Source organism: Rhinoraja longicauda, chromosome 6, assembly GCF_053455715.1.
Source record: "Rhinoraja longicauda isolate Sanriku21f chromosome 6, sRhiLon1.1, whole genome shotgun sequence".
Classification (NCBI taxonomy): Eukaryota; Metazoa; Chordata; class Chondrichthyes; order Rajiformes; family Arhynchobatidae; genus Rhinoraja; species Rhinoraja longicauda.
This window is the reverse complement of record NC_135958.1, coordinates 31250078-31265410: the sequence shown is the minus strand read 5'-3', so window position 1 is coordinate 31265410 and position 15333 is coordinate 31250078. Positions and strand designations below refer to the sequence as shown.

The 15333-nt window shown below is 40.6% G+C and overlaps 1 pseudogene; it reads left to right on the top strand.

The window, feature by feature from the left end:
- Positions 1–8621: 8621 nt before the first annotated feature.
- Positions 8622–8872, top strand: LOC144594855 (protein CEBPZOS pseudogene; annotated as a pseudogene).
- The last annotated feature ends 6461 nt before the right edge of the window (positions 8873–15333 follow it).

Sequence of the window (15333 nt, the reverse complement as noted above, 5' to 3'; positions counted from 1 at the left end):
GAATTTTAATTTATTAATTAAATATACCTGGCATCAAAATAATAGTGGCATCAGAAATGATGAGCACAAAACTACAGGTCTGCTAGTAAAAGCCCATCTGGTTAATATCCATTTGGGTATCTTTTCTGTGACCTAGAAAGTCACCCGGTAGCATTAAAAAAAAAGTCACACACTGTGGGAGTATTTTCCATGCAGAAAGAAAGCAAGGAGAAAGCAGAGAACTCTTGGCCACTTAGTCTAACATCTGTCATTTTGAATAAAAACAGGCTTATACTTTATGAAGTAGTAACAGGAGCCTTAGAAAATCATATTAGAATTAATCAAAGTCAACATTCTTCTATGAAAAGGAAATTGTTTTTTTTAATGTATTTATCAGGATGGATAAAGGGAAACAAGTAGATATATTGAATTGTGTAGATCTTTGGAGAAAAAGAGTAGGTGACGTTTCAGGTCAAGACCCTTCTTAAGACTTACTAAATTTGTGTTTCTAAAAGGTGGATATACTGTAAATGGTCATTCCACAAGTTAAGGGCTCATATTATTGAAGGCAATATATTATCATGGATAACCCACATCATCCCTGTGCTGATTTCTTCCAATGCATCCAGGTTCTCTCATCCATCTTTTTCCAACTCCCCCCCCCCCCCCCCCCCCACCATCCCACCCTCCAGTTTCATTCCCCTCCTCCATCTGCCTATGACTTACACGCTTAACCTCCGGAGTGTCCTTTCCACTACAACAACAGGTTCCATCTTCCCACAATCTTGCCCGTATTTGGTTCCACTTGTCACCATCTTTACATCCGATTCCAGCATCTGCAGTCTCTGGTATCTCCACTTAGGACCTTGCTGCCTCTGTCACTACCCCCACTCTCCTCTCCCCACATTTGGCTGCATCTGCCCTTTTTTATTCTCTCTCCCTTCTTGTATTTATCAGTCACCCACCAGCAGCTGTCTCTCAATTCCCCTTTGTTCCACCAGTTCTTCATTCCCTCACATGGATCCACCCACCACCGAGCTGCCTCTGCCTCTTTCCTCCTTCTCATCTATTTATTACTGGCTATCTCCCCTCAGCATTGTCTGTCCTTAAGCAGGATTTCAACTGAAACTTCAACCTTCCCTGTACCTCCTCAGATGTGGCCTGACCATTTGTGGGGAATGGAATATAACATGAGAAAATGTCAGGTTATCAAGTTTGGTACAAGAATAATGATATTTTATTGCAATTGTATAATGCACTGGTGGGATCTTATCTGCAATGTACTTATCAGATGGATGATGATCAGACGGATTGTTCTATGAGGAAGGATTAAACTGCCAGTTCTTTGATAGTTGCAACTTTTTTTGCAGTAGGTATATGGAATGAACTGCCAGAGGAGGTACTTGAGGCAGATACCATAACATTTAAAAAACATTAGGGCAGGTACATCAACAGGAAAGGTTTAGAGCGATATGGGCCTAACATAGGTCGGTGGGACTGTTATAGATTGGGCAGCTTGGTCAGTATGGGCAAGTTGGGCCGAAAGGCCTGTTTCCATGCTGTATGACTCTGATGACTCTCTATGACTTAATTAGCTTCTTTGATTCATATTCTTCCGCTGCCGTGGTGGGATTTAAACTCATGTCTTCAGATACTATTTCAATAACATTTTCCAACAGCACTCCAAGTAAAGAAAAACTATTTTGGATTATTTATTTTTGAGTTGAGCTGTCTTTTATCTTGGTATGAATAGCAAAACATCCTTCTCAGCTCCCTGTAGTGTTAAAAGAACATTTCAGGAAAAATCTTATTGTTTAAAGTTGATTCAACTTTTGTTTAAAACAACCTTGAAATATTTATAAATCACAATATGATTTAGCTATTGAATCAAGTATCTCTTGCATTTTTGCAGTGTGGCTTGAAATGACAATTCACCACTTTGTTATTCTGTTTAAATTCTGTCTGTTTTAAAGGCAAGTTCAATGAATATTCCCCATCTATATCTATCATGGAGAAATACATGGATGCCAAGGAAAGTAATAATGATGTCCTAAAGAGAGGCCACATCACAGAAGAGGAGATGGTGGGAGTCTTAAGACACATTAAAGTAGGTAAATTCCTGGGATTTGATCCAATGTATCCTAGGGTATTATGGGGAGCAAGGGAAGAAATTGTGGGCCATTGGCGGAGATATTTGTGTCATTGATAGCCAAGGGTGAGGTACCAGAAGAATGGAGGATGGTTAATGTTGTGCCTCTATTAAAGCAAGGCTGCAAGGAAAAGACTAAGAACTACAGATTGGTGATCCTTAGGGCGGTAGCGGGCAAGTTGTTGGAGGGGACTCTGAGAGATAGGATCTACATGCATTGGAAAAGGCAAAGAATGATTAGGGATAGACAGTAGGGCTTTGTGCATGGGGATTTGTATCCCAACAATTTTATTGAGTTTTTTTGAGGAGATGAACAAGAGGATAGATGGGGGCAGTGCGGTATGGTGTACAAGGACTTTAGCAAGATCTTTGATAAGGTACTGCATGGTAGGTTAATCCAGAAGGTTAGATTGATAAGGATCCAGAGCTAGCTTAGCCAATTAGATATAAAGTCGTTTGAAGGTAGGAAACAAGCAATGGTGGGAGAGGATTGTTTTTCAGACTGGAGGCCTAAACCAATGGTGCGCCACAGGGATCAGCACAAGATCTACTGTTGTTTACGATTTATATTCTCGATTTGGATGTGAATATAGGTTGCATGGTTTGTAAATTTGCATATGACACTAAAATTGAAGGTATAATGGACAATATAAGGTTTGCTGCAATTACTATAGGACTTTGGTCATCTGGGCTAAACGCCCAAGGAATGGCACATTGATAAATGTAATATATTGCATATTGATAGAACAAGCCAGGGCAGGACTTACACAGTGAATGCTATGGGCCTGAATAGTGTTGTGGCAGAGAGAGAGATCTAGGGATCACTAAGGTGGCTACACAGGTGGATGGGATGGTGAAGGAGGCATTTGGAATGCTTGCCTTCTTCTGTCAGGGACACTATGTTACAGCTCTAGATGCTGCTGATGACACCACCTTTGGAATACTGCATACTATTTTGTTCGCCATGCTGTAGAAAAAATGTCATGAAACTGAAAGGGTGCAAAAAAGACTTATTAGGATGTTAACGGGTGTAGAGGGTTTGAGCTATAAGTAGCGGCTGGTTAGGCTGCTTTTTTCCCCTGAAGCTTAGCAGGCGGAGGCATGATATTACCGAGGTATACAAAAATTTATGAGGGGCTTAGATAAGGAGAATAGCCACAGTATTCTCCCCAGGGTAAGGGAGTCAAACACTGGAGGGAATAGGTTTATGGTGAGAGGGGAAATATTTAAACAGGACCTATGGGGTAATTTCTTTCAAAAGTCAGGAGCCTCGATCGCCTCGTGGCACCACGGGAGAAGGATGAGGAGGAGATAAGACTTTTCTTTGCCTTCCATCACAGTGAGGGTGTGCCTGGAGCAATCACTGTGATGGCTGTTTGTGTTAAAATTGTAATTGTGTGTCTTGTGTTTTTATTGTCTACTGCCGGACCCTGACGTGAGAGGACGCTGGCGCTATTTGTTCGTCGCTTCTCCGTCAGGATAGTTCGTCTGTTTGTTTTTATGTCAGGACTGTTTTTGTAAAGCGTATTTGAGCACTTGGAAAATCGCTATATAAAATAAATGTTTATTATTATTATTATATTATTATACAGAGGACAGTGTGTATTTGGAATGAGCTGCCAAAAGAGGTGGTAGGGGCAGCTACAATTACAACATTTAAAATACACTTAAACAGGTACATAGATGAGAAAGGTTTGGAGAGATATGGGTCAAGTGCATGCTAGTGGGACTAGCTTGGTTAAGCAACTTGGTCAGCATGGACAAGTTGGGCTGGGTTGCCTGTTTCTGTATTGTGCAGCTCTAGAGCTTGTGAGATATATCGTGTCAAAATTCTGTAAGGCAAACCTTGTCACCTCTTAGAAATTTTGTAAAGGTTTATTTTATATATCAGTTATTGTAATCTGCTCGGTTTTATTGGTCCACAGTTCACGGTTAAATTCACAAGATAAAAATATATAGTTTTGACAGAGGTGATAAATTGTTGAAACAAAACAGATAAAATGGAAAACCTGTTATTTGGCAATTCTTAATAGAATATTGGAGCAATGCTCGTTGCATTTTAAAGTTGGGCAATATTACAACATAAGTTTCCACATAGTCTACCCATATTTAATATTTCTGTAGCTGTAGACATTGCCAAATTCATCTCATGGTTGTAAATATTTACCTATAGACTTCAAATTTTGATTTGTCTCCAATGGTTCAATATCCTGGCAAATCCTGACAAATTCTGCAGGCACAAAGCCCAGATTATTGGTTCTGAGAGTTGCCAATCTCAAGCATAAAAAGAGCTAAATGCAGACAAGACAATTCCCCTCAGAGCAGGGAAAGTAGCTCGTTTTCACACCTTATGAAAATAAAAAGATCTAATTTGCCTTCTCTCTGTCCCGGTTCTGAAGTTTCTCTTCCCACAGATGATATTTGACCTGCTGGATGTTCCCAGTAATTTTATTTTTGTTTCAGTTCTCACACTTACCTTGAAATATAAAAAGGTCTAACCTGGAATTAACCTGTATGGGTCATCAAATCTGTTTCTGTTTATGCTCAGTGTCAGCAAAATAGCATTTTATGTGTTCTGTTTCATTTCCTTTATCCTGCTTTCTTTTAACCTCTTCCCCAACTCAAACGGAAATTTTGTCTTTCTTATTCAGCCTGGATAGGAGTTGCTCACAATTCCACATAACACGAGTTTTCCCTCAATCATTTGTTTTGATTCACCTCTGGTCTATAATCTGCATTCATCGTTTTCGACTCGGCAGATGCTGAGGATGTAGTCTGTTGTTATCTTCACCAAAAACATCCTTGCATCACTTTAAACACTTTGATCAGACATCTCCCGCATTGCACCATCTGTGTTGCTCAAATGAAAAAGACAATCCAGGGTTTGTCAAGAAATAACACAGATATCAATAACATGACAATGCAAATAATAATATTTCTAACACATTAGAAATATCTAGCGGTTGGGAAAGCACATGCGAAGGGGGGAGTGTTATGTTTTTGAGGCAAAACTGCAAAATGTCAGGCAGCATCTTTGGAGAAAAGGAATAGGGTCAAACCCCTTCCTCAGACTCATGGGTTCCTACCTATACCTTTTCTCCAGAGATGCTGCCTGACCCACTGAGTTACTCCAGCATTTTTTAAGGCAGAGATAGACAAATTCTTGTTTAGAACGGATGTCAAGGGTTATGGGGAGAAGGCAGGAAAATGGGATTGGGGGGCAGAGATCAGCCATGATTGAATGGCGGAGTAGACTTGATGAGCCAAATGGCCTAATTCTACTCCTATAACTTGTGAACTTGTGAACATTTGGTGTCTATCTTCAGTATAAACCAGCATCTGCAGTACCTGCAGTATATATTGTTTTTGGATGGCTGTTTATTAATTCTGCTGCATATTTCCTTTCCTTCAGACCAGACATCATCACAGTGGCTCTGCATTAGTAACCTCAATATCCAGAAGGGAAAGCAAGCTCGATCTTTTGATTTTCATTCAAAGTGAAAACAATCCAATTTTCCTACTCCTTGCCCTGGAGGAAATGCCTTGCTTGCACATAGCACAAAGTATTTAAAAATGAAGTATTTTAAAAGGTTATATTTCTTAATCTTTGTCTTTTACATTGTAAATCTTTCGCACAAGAAAGGCTATTAACGACTTTTTAATATTCCATCGAAAATCTATTTGGAACATTCATCTTATATCTCTCTGGTCATTAACGATGCCACATCTACATTCATTCAGAATATAATAACATATTCTCTCTACATTTATTGACAGTTGAGAGGAGATCCGATAGAAGTATATAACATGATGAGATGAATACATAGGATAGATAGTCAGAATTTTTTTCCCCAGGGTAAAAATGTCAAAAATTAAAGGGCATAGATTTAAAGTGAGAGGGGCAAAGTTTCATGATGTGCAGGGCAATATTTTTTATTCTGAGTGTCATGGATGCTTGGAACATTTGGCAGGGTGGCGATGGAAGCAGTGATGATTGTGAAGTTTAAGAGGCTTTTAGATAGGCATGTAGATATGCAGGGCAGTGAGGGATATGGATTGCATGTAGGCAGAGGAGACTAGTGTAACTTGGTATCATGTTCAGCACTGACATTGTGGGCCAAAGGGGCTGTCCCTGTGCTGTACAGGTTTATATTCTAAGTTCTATGAGTAGCTAATTCCATCTGCAATACTTTGGACCATGCCACCATTTTGAATATATCCCTTTACAAATATATTTGGTCTTCTAAAGAAGTTACTTTCTTTTTTGAGACCTATTGGCAAGTTTTGACCCTACTTTCACTGGGCTGGTGTTAATATAATTTTCATATACTTTGCAAAAAATACCTTCAGAACAGAATCCAATGTGTATTTCAAAACTGTGAAAAATTGCCCTCAAACATAATGATTTTCTATTAGTTATCCTTATTTAATCCCTCTATTTTCTCACTAATTCTATTACCATCTAGTCACCCACCACGTGATTTCCTATTTTTAAAGTCCATGTAATAGATTACATTGAAATAGGAATTCACTCTCTTCTGGAGGGATTTGCATTTACTACATATCGCACTGACATCCACTTGCATCATCAAGTTCATCCTTCATTGATATGCTAACCCAAGGAGGGCGATTAGACTCTATAGTGTCTGTCTGCTTGACAACCACAGAGCAACAAAAAAAGGCTGCCTTGGAGGAATGGGAAAATGCAGGGCAGATGGAAAGCAGAAATCTCTTGTGGGTGTAACTGGCTTTAATATAATTCATTGCCAAGGCACAGTCCTGTGCCACACCTCAATGGTTCATTGGTTCTTAACGATCACATTCACAGATGTACAGTGACATTCTTTTGTTGCGTCCAGTTCAGTAAAGTATTGCCATACCTTCGCAAAATCCACCATCAGTACAAAGTGCAGAGAAATAGCTCACTGAGACCGCATGCAAGAGCTGCCACCTTTTGGCGCCATGTTCAAAGTCCAGTCCAGTCTGTGCGGTCAGTCTTCAGGAGCGGTGCCTGATCCAGGTGAGCCCAAGGCTGCTACAGGACCACCAGCCGTCACCCCCTTTTGGATCATCCAGTGAACCGTCATCCCTGCCTTCTGATCAGCCTGTTGCACAACACGTTATCTTGTGCTGAGGTGCATGAAAGAAAGACTGTGTTCATCGGGGACTGCACAGTGATGCATTTGAATATGCATGAATGCCGCACAATGAGTTAGGCAGAGCCAGTGAGCTAAATATTAAGGTTCCCTTAATTTTTTATTCTCTGCTGATCCACTTGAGTTTGTTGCTTGGTTGTACTTAATGCATCGACTTACTTCAGTAATCATGGAAACACTTGTTGTGCATCCAAATATATCAGGTATTACCTGAATGGTGGCCAATCAGAGTATTACCTGAATGGTGGCCAATTAGGAAAAGGGGAGATGCAACGTGACCTGGGTGTCATGGTGCACCAGTCATTGAAAGCAAGCGTGCAGGTGCAGCAGGCAGTGAAGAAATCGAATGGTATGTTAGCATTCATAGCAAGAGGATTTGAGTATAGGAGTAGGGAGGTTCTGCTGCAGTTGTACAGGGCCTTGGTGAGACCGCACCTGGAGTATTGTGTACAGTTTTGGTCTCCTAATCTGAGGAAAGACATTCTAGCCTTAGAGGGAGTACAGAGAAGGTTCACCAGATTGATCCCTGGGATGGCAGGACTTAAATATGAAGAAAGACTGGATAGACTAGGCTTATACTCGCTGGAATTTAGAAGACTGAGGAGGGATCTTATGGAAACATATAAAATTCTTAAGGGGTTGGAGAGGCTAGATGCGGGAAGATTGTTCCCGATGTTGGGGAAGTCCAGAACCAGGGATCACAGCTTAAGGATAAGGGACCGAGATGAGAAAACATTTCTTCACACAGAGAGTGGTGAGTCTGTGGAATTCTCTGCCACAGAAGGTGGTTGAGGCCAGTTCATTGGCTATATTTAAGAGGGAGTTAGATGTGGCCCTTGTGGCTAAAGGGATCAGGGGGTATGGAGAGAAGGCAGGTACAGGTTACTGAGCTGGATGATCAGCCATGATTATATTGAATGGCGGTGCAGGCTCAAAGGGCCGAATGGCCTACTCCTGCATCTATTTTCTTTGTTTCTATGTTTCTATTAGTTGCACGACTGATGCTGAGAAAACACCAATCATACAGTCATGCATGCAAGTGGCTGGGCCATTTTCCCAATGGGGGGAAATTGCCCCAGAACTAATCACTGGCATAATCTAACCCATGGAAAATAGGTTTCATGTGCAAATTGTGTTTAAAAACATGTGCTAATAGATCCCATTTCTGAGCTGATATTTGCCAATTTTCTGGTATTTATGATGTTTGTTGACTTCAAAAAGAAGCTGCATGGGTTGTCAATGCAATTTGCTCTTTTGGGATCTGTGACTTCTTTTGACTTCTATTTTCATTGCCTCTAGATGTGAACCATCTGGACTCACGCATCATTGTTTAAAAGATGGCACCTAAAACTATGGAACCAGTCGCAAGGCGACTTTTTAAGGGAGTTATATTCTTGGAGGTTCTCGGTGTAGTAGGAGCCTACTGGTTGTTCCATAGAATGAATGCAAGTCAAGGGTTCAGATACAAAGTAAACAGAAGGTTTCCCTCCATTTTAGAAGTTTATTATAAATCCAATGAATGGGCAGGAATTTATGGAGCTAGAGAAATTGATCAGGAAACCTGGTCCAGCAAACATAATCAATAATTATCCCCTTTTCCCTAAACTTGTTCTTCTGCCTTCGGAGTGTATGTGTATCTCGGCCTCTGATCCAGGCGTCACGATCAGATTCCCACTGTAGCTGCTTTACACCTGGGAGGGGCAAGCAATACATGTTTTTAGACTTAGTAGTGAATCACAATTTTCTGCATGGGTAAGTTTGCCCAACATGACTAAAATCTATCAAAGTGGGAGGATGTCTTCATATCATATCATATCATATATATACAGCCGGAAACAGGCCTTTTCGGCCCTCCAAGTCCGTGCCGCCCAGCGATCCCCGTACATTAACCCTATCCTACACCCACTAGGGACAATTTTTACATTTACCCAGCCAATTAACCTACATACCTGTACGTCTTTGGAGTGTGGGAGGAAACCGAAGATCTCGGAGAAAACCCACGCAGGTCACGGGGAGAACGTACAAACTCCTTACAGTGCAGTACCCGTAGTCAGGATCGAACCTGAGTCTCCGGTGCTGCATTCGCTGTAAAGCAGCAACTCTACCGCTGCGCCACCGTGACAAAAAATAAAAGAACCAAGTACATTCTTAATTTAAGACTCTACAGTATCAATAAAGATGCTGAAACTTCAGGTCTGTAATCGTGCATAATAGTTTGTAGCCTTAAAAAAATGGGTGTTCATATTTGCCACTCTTTAGTTCTTTGGACCATTGCAAACATTGTAATTAAGGCAAGGACTAAACAACTTTAGCCAGCTCCACCAGGATCGAACCTGGATCTCAGGTGCTGTAAGGCAGCAACTCTACCACTGCGCCACCATGCCACTATAAAGGATGAACATTAAAAATCTTTTACCATTAACTTTTTTTTAATGTCACTGCATGGGGAATATTGCTTCATGGGATAATTTGGATTCATATTTCATTGGATTACATTCACTGCTTGATTGAGTCTGTGCACGAATCAGTCTTGGTAGTACTTGCAAAGTATTTATAAACAAATCAATAAACCTGTCAGACTGCTTGAAATCTAAGCTAGAAATCTGCTTGAAATCTAATCCAGAACACGCAGGTTTCAACTTCGTGGTGACCATCCAGGCAGTCTTGGAATAATTTTTACACAAAATTAATCACAGAACACCAGTTGTGCATCAAAATCTTTAAAAGAATTAAGCCACAACTGCAGAGAACAATGACAGGACCTCTATATCTCTCTTTACCCTGTCCTCTGACTCTCAGTCTGAAGAAGGGTCTCGACCCGAAACGTCACCTATTCCTTTTTGCCAGAGGTGCTGCCTGGCCCACTGTGTTACTCCAGCTTTTTGTGTCTGTCTTTGGTTTAAATCAGCATCTGCAGTTCCTCCCTACACATTTTCACTGTGGTGTTGACATGCACGATATTGAAACAAATGATGAAGCAACACGAGGAACCTTTTTTCACCACAAGTTGCGCAAGGGCTGGATAACATTTAGTGAAGAGGGATGTTCGCTCAAGAACTCACTGAACAAAAATCCATCAAACTGATTCTTTCTTTAGGCAATCATTCAATACATTTAATTTAAAAGTTAAAAGTTGATGGGGCAGTTTTCCTTGGCTACTCATTAGCCTTAGTTGATCTGCTCATTAGACACTGACCTCAGTCAAAATGATAATTGAGAAATGTGTGTGATTCACAAAGTCAAAATGAGTGAAGCTTGACAAGAAAATAAAACGATTGATAACAATCTTTTCCTACAACATGTGTTTCTACTTGTTCGAGAACAAAATTACCCGACCCAAAGTTTCCTGCCTGTTTAACACTAGTGGAACAGGATTATCATTCCCAGACTGTGAAATGTTAACCATTCCGCAATCCATGGAATAGCCTCAAGCAGATGAGGTTTCGGGTGAGTTGATGTGAGGACGGATGTAGTGGGGGAAGGTGAGAGGGGAAATGTTGGCGCAGGATTTATAAGTACACATGTAATTATATACCACATGTACATCCACATGTATACTCTAGACTCGGTGGGCCGAAAGGCCTGTTTCCGCGTTGTATCTCTAAAAATGAAAAAAAAATCTGAACATTTATTATGGTCAAAAGCAAATATGAAGTAGGTTTAAACTCACCCTTTCCTTTTCACCCCATCCAAACATCAAAGTTGAATTGTACTCTAACTGCACTCCTCCCTCACCATCACAGCTTGGATTTTGGGCTGTTATGTATCCTAATTACAATTTCAGATGGTATGTGGGTGGAAGGACGGAATTCAGAGGATAAATTCTGGTGATACCTATAGTCAGTGGTCCCATCATAATCTGAAAAGTTGGTTCTTCAAGGCATGGTTCTTCATGTTAATCTCTTTACAATGTAACTGTACACTGTGGATGGCTTGATTGTAATCATGTATTGTCTTTCTGCTGACTGAAGGTAGACACAAAATGCTGGAGTAACTCAGTGGGTCAAGCAGCATCTCAAGAGAGAAGGAACGGGCGTTTCGGGTCGAGACCCTTCTTCAGTCTGAAGAAGGGTCTTGACCCAAAACGTCACCCGTCCCTTCTCTCCTGAGATGCTGCCTGACCCGCTGAGTTACTCCAGCATTTTGTGTCTACCTTCAATTTGAACCAGCATCTACAGTTATTTTCCTACATGTCTTTCCGCTGACTGGTTAGCGTGCAATAAAAGCTTTTCACTGCGCCTCGATACACCTGACAATAAACTAAAACTGAGATGGTCTAGTGTCATACAGATATAGTTCAGAGTGATTCTCCACTACTGTATTGAAGGAATGTTATTGTGCTGTTAGTATGTCTTTTGCATGAGATGTAAAGCTGGGTTTCCTTCAGTACTTCTTAATTAAAAGGACCGTTGGTGTCCATTCATCAGAAAGACTGCAGTTGTTTAAGAAGATGACTCACTACCATCTTTTCAAGGTATTACGAAGCACAATGGTTCTTACCTTGCAAGTCAATAGAAGATGTATCCTCTTGAAGGAAAACCTCAAACAAGGGATCACTGTGTCGAAATAAGGTGTAATTTATCTATAATGGAAATAAGGCTACTGATTCCCTCTTAGAAGGCCGTGAGTCTTTGGAATTCTCCACATCAAATGGTGTTGGAAGCAGAAGCAGAATATTTTTAAAGCAGATATATACAGACATTTAAAACATGGAACAGGTCCTTCGGCCCACAAGGTTTGTGATGAGCATGATGTCAAGTTAAACTAATCTCTGCCTGAACATGATCCATATCCCTTTATTCCTGGCATATCTATATGGCTATCCAAAACCCACTTACATGCCACTATCTCATCACCACCACCCTTGGCACTGCATTCCAGGCACCCACCCTCTCTGCGTATAAAACTTGCTCTGAAAATCTTCTTTAAACATTCCCCTTTAGTCTTTGCCATTTCCACACCAGGAAAAAAAGGTTCTGACTGTCTACCCCATCTATGGCTCTCAGAATATGAAACAAGGGATAGATTATTGAAGGAAAGTGGGAATGCAGAGGGGAGATTACTCTCAGAGACAACACAATCTTGGGCAGCATGGTGGTGCAGAAGTAGAGTTGCTGCCTTATAGTTCCAGAGACCTGGGTTTGATCCTGATTATGGAGTTCTGTACGGAGTTTGTACCTTCTCCCCGTGACTGCATGGATTTTCCCTGGGTGCACCGGTTTTCTCCCTCCCAAAGGCATATAGGTTAATTGACTTTAGTAAATTTCGGTAAAATTTGGTAAATTGTTCCTAATGTGTAGCCTAGTGCTTGTATTTGTGGATAGCTGGTCTACGCTGACTTGGTGGGCCGTAAGGCCTGTTTCCGCACTGTATCTCTTAACGACACTAAACTTATTAAATGTTGAAGCAGGCGTCAGGGGCTGGTAGCCTATTCAATCTCCTAATTTCTATGTTTATTTTTAAAATAACATGTACATCCTGCAAGACAGCACAAAAAATCCCTCACATGGTCCAATAGTTCACATGGCTACCATCCAGAAAATTGCTAAGTAGGGTTTGTCTTGCCATGTCAGCCAAAATCTATCCCTTAGCCAAAGTCAGAGAAGCATGGGCTGGTCAACACCACTGTGTGGGATACAACAGTGATTACAACATTGGAACAATGACTACTGTTCAAAGATACTTGATTAGTCATAACCTGTAATAACTCACTTCAGCATCTTCAACAAAACCATCCAAATCTGTGACCCAGATAGAAGAGGTCATATGTTTGGGTGCTTCTCTTGAAGGTGAGTTATTGCAGGGTATTATTAATCAAGTATCTTGGAAATGTAATCAGGGTCCAGTGCTGCAAACACTGTATCCAGTTCCAGGTAGAAGGCTAAGGATACCAAGGAGCACCATATCCTCCACACTCTTGGAAACATATTAATGATCTTTCATTGCTGGCAGAAAACCCTGGAACCTCCTGTCCGACAGATCCATTATCACTCAGACTTCAGCAGTTCAAGGTAATAATGGTGCTAGATCTGACAAGGGCAACAAGAAAAAGGTATTATGAAGAGTTGATAGAGTAAAATCACTAAAATGTCAATATCTAGAGGATTAAGGTGACAGGGGGGAAGTTTAAACAATATTTGTATGGCATGATTTTACAGAGAGGGCAGTAGGTTCCTGGACTATGCTGCCAGCAGAGGTTTTTAGAAGCAGATACAATTGTAATGTTAAGGAAGCATTTCGACAGATGCATGTACAGTCTCTGGATCACATACAGGCCGATGAGAGTAGTTGGCATTAAAGGTCAGTACAGACTTGGTGGGCTGAAGAACTCGTTCCTGTGTTGTACTGACCCATGGTTTATCAATGCCTGGAACATATTATACAAATCACAAATCAAACATTGTATCACTGTCATCGGTTTAACAGATATCTGAACAATTATTATTACTATGCTTTCACTTATTTTTATTAAAGGAATCAAGGGACATACGAGGATAGGAAATGAGTTAGTGAAGCAGCCATGATCTTGTGGATTGACAAAGCAGGTTTGAAGTTCTGTGTGGTTCACTCCCACTTGTATTTGCATTTTCCTCTGCTCTTGCGACAAATCTTCACACGTCTGGACAGATATAAAAATAAAAAAAAGGCACATGAAGGAAACTCAACAAGAAAGAAAAACTAATTTTCAAAGTAGCATCTGATCATAAGCTGAGAAATGAGGACTGCTAATTAAGATGAATTGTCTCGCTGTAATCAAAGCCAGGCGTATAATTCAGCATTGTAAAATGTGATGGTCTAACCCAGGGTTCTGCGGGGATATTTTAATCAGTTGAAGGAATGTTCTTGGACGGAACTGAGATACTCAAACAAATACATGGAAAGTTGGATTCTCTTCAGCCATAAATGGGGATGTATTTTCAACAGTTTTTTAGCAAAGAAATTGGTCAATTTATTGTTTTATTTACTACCTTTATTTTGTTCTGTAGTATTGCCTAAAGCTATCCCGGGCTACAATTTAAAAAAAACTTCTTGACTGCCTTATCAATAAAATTCAAGTTTGTTGTTGAGGTAATGAGAATAACTCCTGATCTGTTCAGTGCTAAATCTTTGTCCAATTATAAAGGCAGCTGTAACACTTTGGCTCATCTCCTGAGTCACTGTGGACTTCTTGTCCTTGCTCAGGTAGTGATAAGTCTGAAAAGGACCTTCCTTTTACCTCTCTGTAACTCTCTGCCGCATAATGGCGATCCACTTAGCTAATTCCTGGGATGAGATGGTTGGAATATGTTAGAGTACTGAGGTATTTAGGAAGGAGGTAAATAATTTTTTGAACGATTGGGGAACTGAGGGCTATAGGGAACTGGCACAGAAGAGAAGATGAGGCTAGCGGCAGATCAGCCATGATCATAATAAATAGTGAGACAGACTTGAGGGGCTGAATGGTCCTAATCCTCCTAATGATCTCACGTAATGATCATTTAGCAATCAGTTGCACATTTGACTAGATCTATCTGCTCTGAGAGTATTACATCAAATAAGTGATTGTTATTATTGGTCCAAGAGGTAGTGTTTAGACTATAAGTGCTGCCAATGCATCATGTATGCTGTTAAAATACATTATATATTTAGCCCTTCTTGAAGTTTTCTCTACTTTCCCCACTCCGAATATATTGGTCAAATTTAGTGGCGTGCCTCTATCTATTTGTGGGCAGTTAGATCTGGCTATGATGTGCTCCTCATGGTCCTGTATTTAAACATTTTAAAACCGAGGGTCCTTTGGGATAAAACTGTTGCATTTCTCCTGCATTATTTTCATGACGTTGACAATTTTGTGGCTACGCTGGTGGTTTTTAGCATTAAGTTTAGCAGAAGTTGGTTGGGACAGGGTTAGTTATCAGGGCAAAGACAGTATGATATCTTAGTAAGAAACATAGAAACATAGAAAATAGGTGGAGGAGTAAGCCATTCGGCCCTTCGAGCCAACACCGCCATTCAATATGATCATGGCTAATCATCCAAAATTAGTATCCCGTTCCTGCTTTTTCCCCA